Here is a 15,163-nt window from a genome sequence, read left to right as displayed (position 1 = left end):
ATGTATAGCCCCAAGACTCTGCAATGGACACTGCTGTTCTGTTAACATCAATATCTTCCATGAGTGGAACAGAACTTCCTATTCTGTCCACTCCAGTTCCACCCCTGCCCGTCCCCCAAAAAACCACTGTCAAAATCATTGAAGAAGGAGAGGAAACGGAAGTCTTGTTGCACAAGCGCAACTCTGCTCACACCATGTTGGATGCAACCCTGTGTTTTGCCCTGGATTTCATGTCTCCTTTCTGTGGCCTTGATTACATAGCAGCAAAACTAATTTTGCAGTCAAATATACACAATAAGGGAATACAGCCTATTCTCAGGAGTGCACCTCTGATAATAAATGTTTTCAAACACCTCTTTATCACATTCACACTTGGGGGGAAATTCTGTATGCCTAAAATATAAAGTGCACACCTTTAGAAGAAAACAAAGGGAAAGGGGGCGGGGACCCTAGTATACTGTACATGATCATGAAACTTCTATGAATGGAACAAACTAATACACTTGGCCGTGGATCTGTTGCATTCTTTTCCACGTTGCTGTGCAAATTTTATATTAATTGGATGGAAGTATTTCCGAAGAAGGCATATAAGCCTATATGGAGCATGACCTTTTCATTATGCATGTCGGTTGCCATAGTACAATTCTGGGGTCCTTTGCTCAGATACAGAGAAGAAGAAGAAGAAGAAGAAGAAGAAGAAGAAGAAGAAGAAGAAGAAGAAGAAGAAGAGGAGGAAGAGGAGGAGGAGGAGGAGGAGGAGGAGGAGGAGGAGGAGGAGGAGTTTGGATTTGATATCCCGCCTTTCACTCCCCTTCAGGAGTCTCAAAGCGGCTAACATTCTCCTTTCCCTTCCTCCCCCACAACAAACACTCTGTGAGGTGAGTGGGGCTGAGAGACTTCACAGAAGTGTGACTGGCCCAAGGTCACCCAACAGCTGCATGTGGAGGAGCGGAGACACAAACCCGGTTCCCCAGATTAGGAGACTACCGCTCTTAACCACTACACCACACTGGCCCACAAGCGTCCTCTTTTCATGCATCCAACTCAAATAACTGAAGGGAAAACAGATGTACCAAAAGGGGAAATCCCTTGTATGCCAGGTCAGCAGGTAACAAGAGTCGGGAATAAATTGCCCACCCTTTTGAGTCTACTTTGATGTCACGTCCATGATTCTCTGGTGTCTTGTTTACAGAATGGTCCCTTGGAAAAGTAGGTATTTCATCATTAAGTATGGGGGGAAATGAGGCCCAGGAAAGCTACAACATATGAGGGTACCTGAGTAAACCTGATTCTGAACAGCTGACAAAGGTGAAATGAAACAAGATCACAGAACTGGACACAGCTTTAAAGGCTTTCAAAACACTGGGGAAGGTGCACTACACAGTATGTTAAAACACAGATAAAATATTTTCCATCATTGTTTTATTGATAATCATTGTGTACATTGCATAGAGATTTTTCTGCTTAAGCAGTCTATCATTTTTCCTAGATAAATTACTGGAAGCTAGGAAGGGTCTAACAGAAAGAACACAAAAAAATTATTAGGAGTAATGCTAACTGCTGTCCAAATGATGAAAGCAGACAAATGGCATCCTCTGACAATTCCAACAGAAAATGGTTTAATAAAATTTGGTCTTTTGCCACAATGATAAAAATTGACGGAAATGGTCTAGTCAAGGGAAGTTAGACAAAGAAATTAACGCTTTGAGACTCTATTGTCTTCTACATACGTGAAACATCAACTAGAATTATTTAAAGCCTTTTCACTGCAATTATACTCAACCACTTACAGAAATTGTAAACAATTTTTAATATAAATCCTTAGAAATTAGTATATTTCCTATTTCTTATTACATTTAAAGTGTATTTTAGAAAGTAATATGGTAATAAAAGACACAAGCATGTGATCTCCCCAGAGCATGTGGCATGGCTAGCTACCTGAGTTTTGCCACTGCTTTCCTTGAATTCTAGTGGCACCACAGGCATGTGGATTGATATAATGTGGATAACATGAGTCAATGCCTTGCAACAGCCAAGGATTAGCTGAGTGGCTAGGGCAACTCCATGGACAGTTTTCCTCTTTAAAGAATCAAGCTGCCTGCTTAAACACTCTCCATCCCTTCCCCCCTTCCCAGTTGTACTATTAATTAATATTATTATTATTACTACTACTATTAGTAATAATTATTACTTATTATTATTACTATTAGTAATAATAGCAGTAATTACCAGGGCAGCAGTTCTACAGCAGTTCAGCTTCTCCTGCTGGATTTCCTCACCCTACCCTTAAAACCCTATAGTGCTGTCTCATTGTGAATTCTGCAGCTTTTGCTGCTGTAAAGTTCCCCGCAAATTTCCCAGCGCAAAACAAAGTACATTTGGAACTTGTATATAAGCGGCCATCATAACCAAATATATGACTCATCCTCAGAAAAGCACCACTCAACCACTTCTGTTGCACTTTCTGTGTTTGGGATTCTTACAAAACCAGAAAAACCCATTGCTGGCCTCGTGCAATGCCAGTATGCGAGGCCAAGAAAATAGTGGGGTGTAGCAAGCCACAAGGCATCACACTGGTGCACACACAGGAAGCTTGTGTTTTCATCCAAGGTCTGTCACTGAGCTGCGGCAGACCTTCAGGCAATCCCCTTAATTTCCTTTATTCTAATTTTAGTTCAAATATTTTGGTGATGTTCCAATATAAAAAAAACAGCTAATATTGCACTTACTGAAAACAATTCCCGCCAAATGATGTATTCTTTTCCTCCAGTGTTCATTAAATAAGCCTGAATTTTAATAACTTATCTATGGAAAGGATCAGTTTAAATCAAGGGCTTATCTATCATTTAACTGACATGCCAGGTACTCCCCTTGGTGATATACTGTCAGTATTCTGTTCTTACAGAATGGAACGGGTAGCCTTCCCTGTCCCTCAGCATCTGCTACCTGAGGCAGTGCCTCACTTTGCTTAATGGTAGGGTTAGCGCAGGTCTCTGCTATTTGAGAAAAGAATGGTATTTCCCAAGTCACAGTAGATTGTGGCTTCGAATGCTGAGTATCTCAGAAAGATAATCACATTCTTGAGGAGAAGACATCAAAATATTGTGCAACAGCCATGCTTTTGTGGCTCACGAAACTCATTGCCTGGCAGGCACTAAACTGTAGAAGAGGACACAACTTGAACTTCACAATCTTACAGTAATAATAATATATAAAAAAATTAAAAAATGTCCAGTAGCACCTAGAGACCAACTAAGTTTGTTCTTGGTATAAGCTTCCATGTGCATGCACACTTCTTCCATCATTTCCCCTTCAGCTGTCCCTTCAAATTACACTATTATAATGATGTACATAAACACACATTTTCAACCCTCTGCTATTTTTCAGGCAGACTTTTATTTTATTTTCTATCTGAAATATTTATCCAGTTAAGTATTTATTCAGTTTTGCTTTTTCAAGCCAATCATGTGTGTATTGGGGGGAGGGGTGTTGGGAGAGTCGCTTTGACTGTCACAAAAGCTAACCAATCAGAATTCACACAACCAACTTCTACTGGAATTAGGAAGCACCTGCTGCTCCCCAGAAAGAACCTTTTAGCAAGGTTGTATATTTGATTGAAAAGAGATGAATGTGAATCATGTTGTATGCATCTGTATGTACCCTTTTTACACATGAGAGGGGTCCATCGGTTTTCAGTCTCACTCCTGCTATTTATGTTAGCAGCTTACCCTTATTCATATGGAGGAGAATCTGGGGACAATTTATTTCTAATGTGAATTAGTCTTTCAGGCAATGAAAGTCACACATTACAAAACTAATTGAAGCGTGAGCCATATTAAGCCTTGTGTGTCAAAACTGAATCCTGATTGTGTGAGCAAGCTCTTCGGTAGTTTATCTGAGGTAAAGACTGGTGTATCAGATAGCGATTAACAAAGACCACTACAATAATCACACACGGCATTGATAACACGTTTCCTGTGGAACCTCAGCTCATCATGTTCATGAACAATTAAATGTCTTTAAGGGAAAGCCTATCCTGTGACAAATTCTTGAGTTTCTGGTGCCTCTGCTGCAGCTCCTTGCAGCGAGGTTTAGCATGACTTACTCCAAAATGCCATGTTCATGTCTAAGTCAGCAGTTCATAGGCTTCTTGCCAAAAACATACTCTATACAGCGCTAGCTGCTAAGCAACTCTGGAAAACTCAGCTAATGCCATTAAAGCAATGAACAAAAGCTGGGGGAGGCTGCACCAAAGCCCACACAGAATTAGTGATGTAAGTTCCATGCAAACCATGCAACTGAAGGAGATCTTCATGCCACACTGCTTATATACTTGCGAAGGGTTCCATGTTGGAATCACTGCAACAGCGTTTGCTGCAACCTTAGCACTGCTCCAGCCAGTGGATGAAAACAGTTTTGCATCTCTCAGTTGTGTGTCACACATTAAAGGCAATTAAGTTAGGCTTTTTTGGCAAAATTGCAAAAAGAAATTTACATTTTTGAGCTATTTTTAAGGGAAAACAACACTGGGTTGCCATGCGTCCAGATTTTCCAGGACATTTTTTTTTGTCAATTTCCTCCGGACACTGCTTATGACTGCAGTATTCCAGGTTTGTCCAGGAAATTCTGGGCGTACGGCAGCCTTACATAGCAGCATTCCCAGGCCTTTCTAGATTATTAGTGTGTGTGCACAATTGTCATTCATTTGCTGTCTCTACCTAGACTTCTTCTGTCAAGGTGAAATCCATAATATATCCCAGAATTCCAAAGCGCTTTATAAGCCAGGCCACAACCATACCAGGCCAGATGTCTGAAGAGACTTGCTGGTCATTCTAAACCTTAACAACTACCCCTCATTTCAGAAGTGAGCCCTAAACTGCATAGGATCCTGCAGTCCTGAAATTTTAATAAAGGATGGCCACCACCAGAGAATAGCAGCAGTAATAACTATGACAGAAGATAGACTTCCTGCAATATGGTTCTTCCCTAGTTTTAAAAAAAATACAGTGGTGAGAAAAACCGGTGTGTGTGTGTGTGTGTGTGTTTAACCAAGCTCTTTTTGTCCGTTGCATAAATCTTAGGTAAGGAAGGGAAAACCAAGTCCAAATTTCAAGCACGTCACCATGTGCAATGCTGCTATAGAATGAAAACAAAGGCACATGGAAGGGGGGAAAAGAAACTAGATTCACACCCTCCTGCAGCTTCCTGCTGATAAGAAGAATCCCTGGACTTTAGCCACCCAATGTCACTTGGAAAGCATCACTAATACATACTATGGAAATTATATCTATGTGCTTACAAGGAATGAATATCACATTCTCTTTAGTACCTCTTAAATAAGTTACCGCATTTTTCGCCCTATAGGACGCACCTAGTTTTTTGGGGGGGAAATTATTATTTTTTCCCAGCCGCGGATATCTGCCCGAAGCGCAGGGCGGACTGCTTCAGGGTGCCCCACGCTCCATGCAGCAGGCTGTGGATGTCTGCCCGAAGCGGGGGGGTGCTCTGCTTCAGCGCGCCCCATGCTCCGGGCAAGCAGGCTGCTATCCGCAGCCTAGGGAGCCCGGCGGGAACTCCCGCCGGGCTCCCCAGGCTTGCAGATAGCTTCCTGAAGCGTGGAGAGGGAGAGGGGTCGGTGCGCACCGACCCCTCTCCCTCTCCACACTTCAGCGAAAGCCTGCATTCGTCCCATAGGACGCACACAGATTTCCCCTTCATTTTTGGAGGGGAAAAAGTGCGTCCTATAGGGTGAAAAATACGGTATATAGTGAAACCACAGCATCTGTTTCATAAATCACAAAACAGGGATATCCTGATACCACAGAATAACCAAAGTAACAAAATGTTGCAGCATGGAATGATCCTCTTTAGTGTTCTAGCAAACCATGGCCCTTTCCAGGATATGCCATTCCATATGCTCCCCCCTGTTTTCTGATCTCTCTCTCTCTCTCTCTCTCTCTCTCACACACACACACACACACACACCAGTCAGCCAGCATTCCATGTCCATTCAAGTATGTTCAGTCCTCATTTGGCTGTTTTAAAACTTGAGGAGGGCAAGGAAGGCCCCTCTAAGTGATTTTTTTTTTTGTTCTTTTACAAATCTTGAGGCTCCTCCCAAACTGCTGATACTTTATGTGGATGGTGCCATTTTGAATTTTTGACTGTATCCACACTCAGCTCCGAACTTTGGAAATAGAGGGAATGATTACTTTAATGTACCGTAAATACATCCCTATGACCATTGCTGGAAAATGATGGCCTCATCCACAATCTGAGGCCATGGTGGAGAACAGTCCAGGAACACTGCAATCCCAAGAAACACAAAGTAATATGGGGAAGGTGGTAGTGAGAATCTCCCTGGATTGACACACACTTTTAACTTATTGTAGCCAGAAAGAAAGGCATATTTTCAGACACTCACAAGCTGCACTTACTAACATTGAATAAATGACTGTAGTTCAGATATGGTTCAAACATAATGCTTATCCGCGATTTGGCTTTGTTTGAGGGAGCCAGACTGGACCCTTCAACTCAATTGTTTCTTTATCCCCCATTGCTTCTTTGTGCTTGGCCTGCAAACCAGGATCCCATCCCAGTTTATAATCCTTTGTGGCAAAACAAGGGCAAGCCATTGCTTGCCAGTTCAGCAAAGTATGGTTTGCCTCAAACCAAGAAAGAAGGGAGGGAATCGCCAGGCACAAGGGGATAAGAAAGTGCATGAGCTAATACCAACCTTTGGCCCCTCCATGTGAAATGAGAGGTGGGGAACCTCTTGTTCTATAGATGTGGCTGGATTCAAACTCCCATCATCCTGACCATTGGCCATACTGACTGGGGATGATGGGAGCTGGAATCCAACAACATCAAGAGGACCACAGGTTCCCCAGCCTATTAGCATATGTGTCTACATGTGTAGAGGCAACATATTTATGTGTGTGTTTGTGTATGAGCATGTGCACACATACTTTTTGTTATTATTTCCTTTTTTTAATGAAGTAATAGAAAGTAGCAGAACAGTGCAGAGGATAAGGATACAGAGAAGAATAGAGGAGTGGGCACCATAAACTTTTCCCTGTAGTTTACATGAACCTGGACATCTGCTGAAAACTTTAGTTTCTCTCTTGAGAGAAATTGCCTTGCATAGCGATTACTTCTGGCGTTGAAAATATACTACTAGGTTTCCTATGCACTTGAGCTGAAAAGCAACTGCAAGTTTTTATGTTATGGTATCAAATCAGGCTCTGCCAACTACGTATCACTGAATGACTCAACATTTACAGTCACCGCTCCTTTTCCCTTGTAGTAGTTTGGAATTTCTCCTTTGATACTGACAGGGAATAAATGGTTGCCTCAGTCACGTGTTTTCTGGCTAATTAATCACCTAGTGCACATGGTGTGCTTTTCCTAGCTCCTGCCAACAAGAACGAGTGGTGCACCAACTCAGTAAGATGCATTGGCTCAGCTGTTTGGAGAGCTTATTATGGGTTCAGGATCTAGCTATCTTTAAAGTGGCACTGGCAGTCTGAGACAAGGGCTCCTTTACCCGTAGTCACACATGTCACTAAATGGATCTTTGAGCCTCTCTCACTTGATTTTGTGTGCATGTGAGAATGCTGTTCATGCCAGAAGAGAGCCACTTTTAAATGGCATAGACAGGATTTTTTTTCTTATTATGTTTTTATTGTAATTTTACTGGTGTTAGCCGCCCTGAGCCCGGCTCTGGCCAGTGAGGGCGGGGTATAAACAAAATTTATTATTATTATTATTATTATTATTATTATTATTATTACTACTACTACTACTACTGCTACTACCAATGTAGGTTTTCTGTTCTCACTAAAGATGCCAAAAATTCAAAAAAGCATGTCTGAAAGTGGACCGAGAGACTGTTCATAACAGCAGCATTTCATCACTATCTGCCTCAAGCCTTTATGCAAGGAATGTGACATTTTGGGGGCAATCTCAGCCTGTGGCTTTTTCTGGCCATTTTGGTAAGACAGTTGGGTCATCTTTTATTTTGAAATCAAATGCAGTTTCTCCTACTGTTGTAGCAAGATGATAGCAAAAACCTTTCCTCTTCTAGCCAACACTTAAAAAGATAAAGGTGCCCCATTAAGAGTTGCCAAATCCAGGCCCTGTCTATAAAAGACCCCAGGTATGAACATTCAGTCACCTAAAATCCCCCATCTCACTTTTAAGATGAGGCAGAGGCCACAGAGCCTTCCATTTACTTAGAATCCACAGTCTGGACTAGTTTTTAATTCAAGAGACAAAACTCAGCTTGAGTTTACATCCAAGGAATAAGAGCTCTGAAGGACACTCTCATTATTTGCCAGATCTGCTTGTCTGATACAGAGTCACTTGTATATCTAGCATCTGTAAACAGAAAGAAAATCAAGGGGCCCGAGAAAAAGCAGGCAAAGACCTGTCAACGCAGCCCCACTCAAACCCCCATGCTGGAGATGGAGGGCAGCCATGCATGAAGTCAAACAAATATGATAGAGGAAATTAACAGCACAGAGGGGGGAGGGAATATCCACACATTGGCCATCTGTTCGGTTTTCTACCACGTGCGTTAAGGGGAAAAAGTCACCAGGTCTCAGAGCAGTTGCCCTCAAAGTGTTCAGAAAGTCACTACAAAACTATTCAGGAAAAGAAGCAGTTTTCATAATTCTGAAGTTTTCATGACACAAAGAAATGAGCCGAGAGTACCATATCCCATTCTATATAATACCTATATACTAAACACACACTTTTGCTGGCCATCAGATTTGCTGTAGTTTAGAGGGCTGAACTAAATTTTGAACTAAGCTTTCTTCCACTTTTTAAACTGGGCCTTCTCCACTGCCAGCGAAGAGCAGCCCTATGACTATAAATTAAGCAGGTGAAGCCTATCCTGAGCATAGAAGCCAACTCCTAGGTGCCTAGGTCCTTTCAGCCCCCCTAAAATATTTGAAAGTTGATGGGCATTGCCATTCAAGTGGCGGGTGTGAACCGAGTCTTGTGATCAGTTATGTGGGGCTTACATGTCCGTCCTTCCAATATTTTATTCAATTTGGCCTCCCTGTTCCTGAGATTTTATTTCTCTGGGTTGGACCACAGCTGGAAGCACTGGAGCAGAGGCAGTAAAGGAAAGTTGGCAACCCTACTCCGGAGGAAGCCACAGGCCTTGATGTTCTCTTGCCTCGGACCAAGGCCTGCAAGGTGAGACACGTGAAGGCACCTCTTCCCAACACGGAAACAGCCTGGCTACAAAACAGCGCCGCGGGCGGGCTGGGTGGCTGCTCGCTGGCAGGACGCGCCCGGTATCCCTTTGCGCCACCGTCTCCTGACAGCGCACGTGGGAGCTTCCCGGGACATGGAAATTAACAACAATGAGCGCTCATTAAACTAATGAGAAGCCTTGCAGCGCTTGTCATCGGGAACTTCCGTCTCGCGCCAAGAACGAGGCAAGCCCGGCTCTCGGAGATCGCGCCCATGCCGAGCGCGCCGACGGAGCGCAGCAACCAGCGCAGCCCGACTCCGCCCCCGCCCCCGCGCCGGACTTTGCAAACTCCGCCGCTGCCCCGCTCGGAGCAGCCGGCACTTTCCCGGCTCGGCAGTTACGTAAGAGGCCCCCACGGCTCCCCTCTAAGCTGCTGGCGGCGCTGCTGCTGAGAAGGCAGAGAGAGGAGGGCAGAAGCGAGCAGCCCTTCGCCAACCCCTCTCCGCCTTGGAGCGGGTGGAGTTGAGCGGCTCTCCTCCCTTCTCTCCCCCCCCCCATTGTTTTGCTGCTTGACTTCTCCGGTTCCGCCATCGGCTCTCCCCTCCCCCGCGCTCCTCCCCCCCCCCACACATTGACAGTTCCCGGCAATGGGTCAACGGCGTCGTCCCCCCTCCCGTCGGGGTGGCGAGAGTCGACTCGGGACCCAAGCACACTGTGATGGCTCCAAAGCCGGCTTGATCTCTTGCAAAGGAGTAGGTGGGAAGAGAGACGGCGGAGAGAGCTGCTTGCCCTCCACGGTCCACCCGCACCTGCCTACCCTTCTCAGCGACCCAAGTTACGCATACAAACTTCTGGATCCCACGACGCGTCTCTCTCCCCCCCCCCTCCCCCGCACTTTCCTTCCGGCTAAACACATACTCGCGACCCCCGCTTCGACACCTTCTCCCTCTTCCACCTGCTCCGCTTTAAGGCGACCTCGCGCGCCCCGTCGGTGAAACGGAGCGCTGGGTCCTTTAGGATTATCCCGCCTCGCTCCCACCAACCACCTCCGCCGGGGAATTTCTATTTATTTTTTATTTTATTCCCCCACCCCCAACGCGCACACAGCGGGTGTTGCTGCCGCCACCTCGGCGGGCAGTTCACACGCCAGCCTGCCCGCCCCAGTCTGGAGATTGTAGCTTTTTTGCCTGGAAGTGGCACGCGCGTCCCGAGTCTGCCCGCTCTCGGCGTACTTACCCTCCCGTGAAGGTCAGAGTCGGCTGCGCAGCCACTGGAGGGGAGGGGGAGAAAAACACGCCACTTCCCCAGCCACTTGGCCAACTCGGCTCAACTTGGGTGCCCTCTGCTTGTCCCGCCGCTCTCCTCTGGCTTTTCTCCTGGCACCAGGTAGTTCCAGCTGTTGCAATCCTCTCCTGTGCGCTGCCAGGGGTGCTTTCACCCCCCCAGGACCCCTTACGGACAGCTCTCCCTCCCCCTCATTTACTGTCACCTTCTCGCTCTTCAACTTCCTAGATGTACCCAAGAGAGGGCAGCACTCAACCATGGCTGGCCACGCCCCCTTTTGCGTAGCCTGCCGGGAAATGTAGTACTCGAGAGGTCCTCTCCCAAGCGGAATCGCACTGGTTCTCAAAACAATTCCTGGGAGCGCCCACGCAGGGTCGGCGGTAGGCAGGCGGCCGCGGTTTTGCGTGTTCTTTACGCGTTCGTTTTCTCTCAATTATCCACCCTGTCGTGAATGAGATGCTGTTAAATGAATGTTACACGACTTGAAAAGGGCAGCTTAAGCAACACTGTAACTGAAATGAGTTAACTTTATAAAAAACTAACGCTTTAAAAGATAATATGTTGCCATTCCCAAGCAATTTGGAGATGATTGTCAACACAAAAGCTCCCCAAAGCACAGACTACTCTGCTGATCAGAAAAGATGCTCCCTAATCTTAAATATGAGATCTGATTGAAGAGAGAAGGGAAAAGGTGCCCTAGGGTTTTTATTTACTTGCTTATTTATTGCATTTATATCCCACATCTTTCTCTTAGGAGCGCAATGTGACATACTTGGTCCTTATTTGAAACACACAACAACCCTGTGGGGTAGGTTACACTGAGACTCAGTGAGCTTCATGGCTGAGTGAGGATTTGAATCCTGGTTTTTCAGGTCCTAGTCCTACACTCTAATCACTATACACCCATAGGGTAGTGGAAAACTCTCCTTTCGCCAAGAAATATCTGCTTATAACCTTGAGGTTGAAATACATGAGTTCAGAATGAGTTGATTTAAATTGCACAGGAAAAGGTGAGAATGCAAACTGTTCATATAATATATTTTTATAATATTTTCTCTTGAGAAGTTCTTTTAAGAGTTGGGAAGAGATCAAATGTGCCAATCCTATGAGCATTTACAAGCACGCTCTATCTAAAATCATGGCCACAGAATGGCAATTGTTTAGATCAAGGGTGGGGGACTTGATTTGGTTACAGTCCAGATCCTTAACTCTTTTATAGCCCCCAATTTGACAACTGGGCATAGCTACTCACCTGTCAAATCACCCAACATCATGATGATGCCGGATCATCAGCTGACCAGATGGGCCTCACAGCACAGTTCTCTTGGCATGGCATTTGTACCACTAGAGGAAGTACCGGGAGCAACTAAGAGGGGCAGATTGTTGTGATTTTGCCTTGTTCGTGGGAACCAAAAAAGACAGGAAGATAATTTCCTTAAGACGAGTATCATGAATGAGTAACCACAGCATCAACATTCCAAAATTGTTACTGAGCCGTTGATTATAAGAAGTGGTGCTTCTAATTACAATGATGCACAGTGAATGACAATGTATAACCATTAGGACTGAATTACTCTAATCTTTCAGTTAGAGTAATCTATTTAAAGCATTTAAACTGCTTTAAAAGTGCCATGTATTAATTGGATGGCAAGTTATTTTAAAACTAGATTAGATAGATAGATAGATAGATAGATAGATAGATAGATAGATAGATAGATAGATGATAGATAGATAGATAGATAGATAGATAGATAGATAGATAGAGATAGATAGATAGATAGATAGATAGATAGATAGATAGATAGATGATAGATAGACACACACACTGTAGGTTAAAGACACCATAGAAGATGCATTCTGTCTTCTCCATCACACTATATGGAACATATATTCGCATCATCTAAAAATAAGGGAAGTATTCCCCCCTGGAAACACACACCTTCAGAACTACCGTTTTTATTTATATGTGAGATTTAGTCGATTCAGATTCATTCACAGATTGATTTAGCCCTCATAAGAATGGTATACAGCTGTATATAGTCCAGCCACAGCATCTTAGTAAAAAGACAGAATTATCATTGTGTCCCTATAAGCAAGGATCTCAGATTAGCTAGCAATTCAATGCTAGCAATTAGGTGGATGTATGAAAGCATATATCATCCCTGTGGTAAATTCCTGTGTTATGGAGCATATCCTCTCCTCTCTAACAACAGCCCATTTCAACAAATTCTCCTATCATGAGTTACATATGTGTTGCAATAAAGTTGTGGACATCATTCACATGTATGGATGAAGGAAAGGACTAATGAACAGGAGTGGCAACCTCTATAGGCCTGTGATAAACTTCAAAAGCATCAAAGGTACATGGATGCCTACCTGTGCCAGTAACTGAGACACCTGGAGAAGCTTTGAAACCCTAAAGTGTGACTCAGTGTTGTTTAAATCCGTGGCTCTCAAGTGAGGGATGGAGACATTCCAGAGATTTGTGGGAGACCTCACAGTTAAATTGCCAACCAACTAATAGTAGGAAATAATAACAATACACCAAAAGTTGGAAGAAAAGAGGTGGTGTGTGCTTAACGGGGAATCAGTTGCTTAAATAATAGCAGTTGTTGTTAACTGTGCTTAATCTGAATCAGGGTTCAATCCTGGAGCCTATTTTGACCTCTAAGATTCAATGGTTATGATGCAAAAAGAAAGTGGTCTGGCTCTCAAAATGTGAATGATGCCTTCCTGCTCCACACCTAGTAGTAGCACTAGCCAGTTGCTTCCCTCTTCCCCATAATAACATAAGAAGTGTACTATGTACTGAGCTGAATCCTAGAACAATAGGATCCAGAATGCAGCAGTCTGATTGGTCCGCAGGAGCCACCCAATCCAGCTCCAGGTGGAAGTGAATCAGCAACCTGCTTGTCCTGCAGTGTGATGGCCTGGGACTCGGGCCTGGACTCGGAACCAGAGGAGACTCAGTCTGCATTGGCTCCTTTGCCTCAGGCATCATCTGAACCAAGTCTGGGGCCTGATCCTGAAGGGTCCCAGTCTGCACAGGTTCCCCTGCAACAAACACCAGCAGGGCCGAGTCAGGGGCCTGATCCTGCCCTGGCTCCAGATGCAGGGATTACTTCATTGCCTTCAGCTGGGCCATCACTTACAGCTGCTCCACTACCAGTCGAGCTGCAGAGACTCAGGTCTGAGAGAAGGAGAGACCTGAGTACTCGCAGGAGGAGTGCTCGTATAAATAATGTATATATAGCTAGACGTTTGGGGGAAAGATTTATTCATTGCTACTATGAGCTGAATAAAGAGTATGAAATTCACACTCAGCTCCAAGTATATTTCAAAGTGTCTGCTGGATCAGGCCAATGGTCCATTAAGTCTAGCATCCTATTCTCACAGTAGCCTATCCACACACCACCACCACTGAGACAGCTATCGCAAGAACCTAAATTAGCTGGTTTTGTGGGATACATTTTTTAAAAAAATGAATGTGTATCAGGTTAGCCTATGGTTTCCAAAGAATCAGGTAGGAAATATTAACAACTGGTTGTTGTAGTATCTACTACACCATATTCAAAATATTTGCCAAAAAAGGGGTGAGAGATGTAAGAGCTTATAGACACTTAACATTTGGCCCTGTGCTTTCTAGACACAGGTCTGCACTTTAAAGCTCAGTGGCTAAGTGCTCTCCTTTTTTTGCCCTGGAGCTTTGCCCACAAAAACCCGCTCTTTAAAGCTACAGCATTTGGGGCTTTTTAGGTTAGGGAAAAGGTATGCAAGATATAACATGATAAAAGTTTATAAAATTATATGTGGTATGAAGAAAGTGGTTAGAGAAAAGTTTAGCTCACTCTCTTGTAACACTAGAACTCAGGGACATAAAATGAAGCTGAATGTTGGAAGATTCAGAACAGACAGAATAAAATACTTCTTCATGCAGTGTATTGTTAAACTATGGAACTCCCTCCCACATGAGACAGTGATGGCCACCAACATGGGTGGCTTTAAAAGAGGATTAGACAAATTCATGGAGGATGGGACTAACAATGACTACTAGGCAGGATGGCTCTGCTTTGCTTCTGAATATCCCTGAAAGGGAGAATCATGTCATGCTCAGGTCCTGTTTGCATCTTCCCATGGGTATCTGGCTGGGCACTGTAAGAACAATACACTGGCTTAGATGAGCCGCTGCCCTTATGTTCTGGTCAACTAGATCAAGGCCCACTAGGTGGCAATATTGCAATGCACCGTCACATATCTTTCTGTATGGGCTGAGTGAGTCTGCAAGTTGCCAATCCAACCCAACAAGGGGGATCTGCTAAGCTAAATACATTTCTGCACACATATGACTTGCTAGAGACCGAGAACACAAGCAATGGGTTGCTGTTCATGACTTTAAAGGGTGCAAATTCAGACGTGCATATGAATGGGCATCCCCATCTAATGTAGGAATGGGGAAGTGTGTGCATTGAAAGCAATGTGCTGCAGGGTATTGATTCTCACATGTGTATTTACACCTACAGTTCCCAATCCAGCAATTGCTGTGCGTGTTGAACTTTTTATCTGAAGAGGGGAAACTGAAATTCTTTACCTACTTGGGAAGGAGTCCTGTGGATGGAATTTATTTCAGAGTAAAACATGGAAAGAATCAGGCTATAATCATAAGCTTAGTAG

General features: G+C 44.2%; 1 protein-coding gene across 1 annotated transcript in view; it reads right to left on the bottom strand.

Annotated features, from left to right (window-relative positions):
- The window catches only part of TFEB (transcription factor EB), a 64,940-nt gene extending 54,228 nt beyond the window's left edge, over positions 1 to 10,712 (bottom strand). Inside the window, exon 1 of the mRNA XM_083745016.1 lies at positions 10,445 to 10,712. The gene's annotated coding sequence lies outside the window, so the exon portion shown is untranslated. The remainder of the gene's footprint in view (positions 1 to 10,444) is intronic.
- Between the last annotated feature and the right edge of the window lie 4,451 nt (positions 10,713 to 15,163).

Source organism: Podarcis gaigeae (genome assembly GCF_964106915.1).
Source record: "Podarcis gaigeae genome assembly, chromosome: 6".
Taxonomy (NCBI): Eukaryota; Metazoa; Chordata; class Lepidosauria; order Squamata; family Lacertidae; genus Podarcis; species Podarcis gaigeae.
Note: the sequence above shows the minus strand (reverse complement) of the source record. Positions and strands in the feature narration are given on the sequence as shown.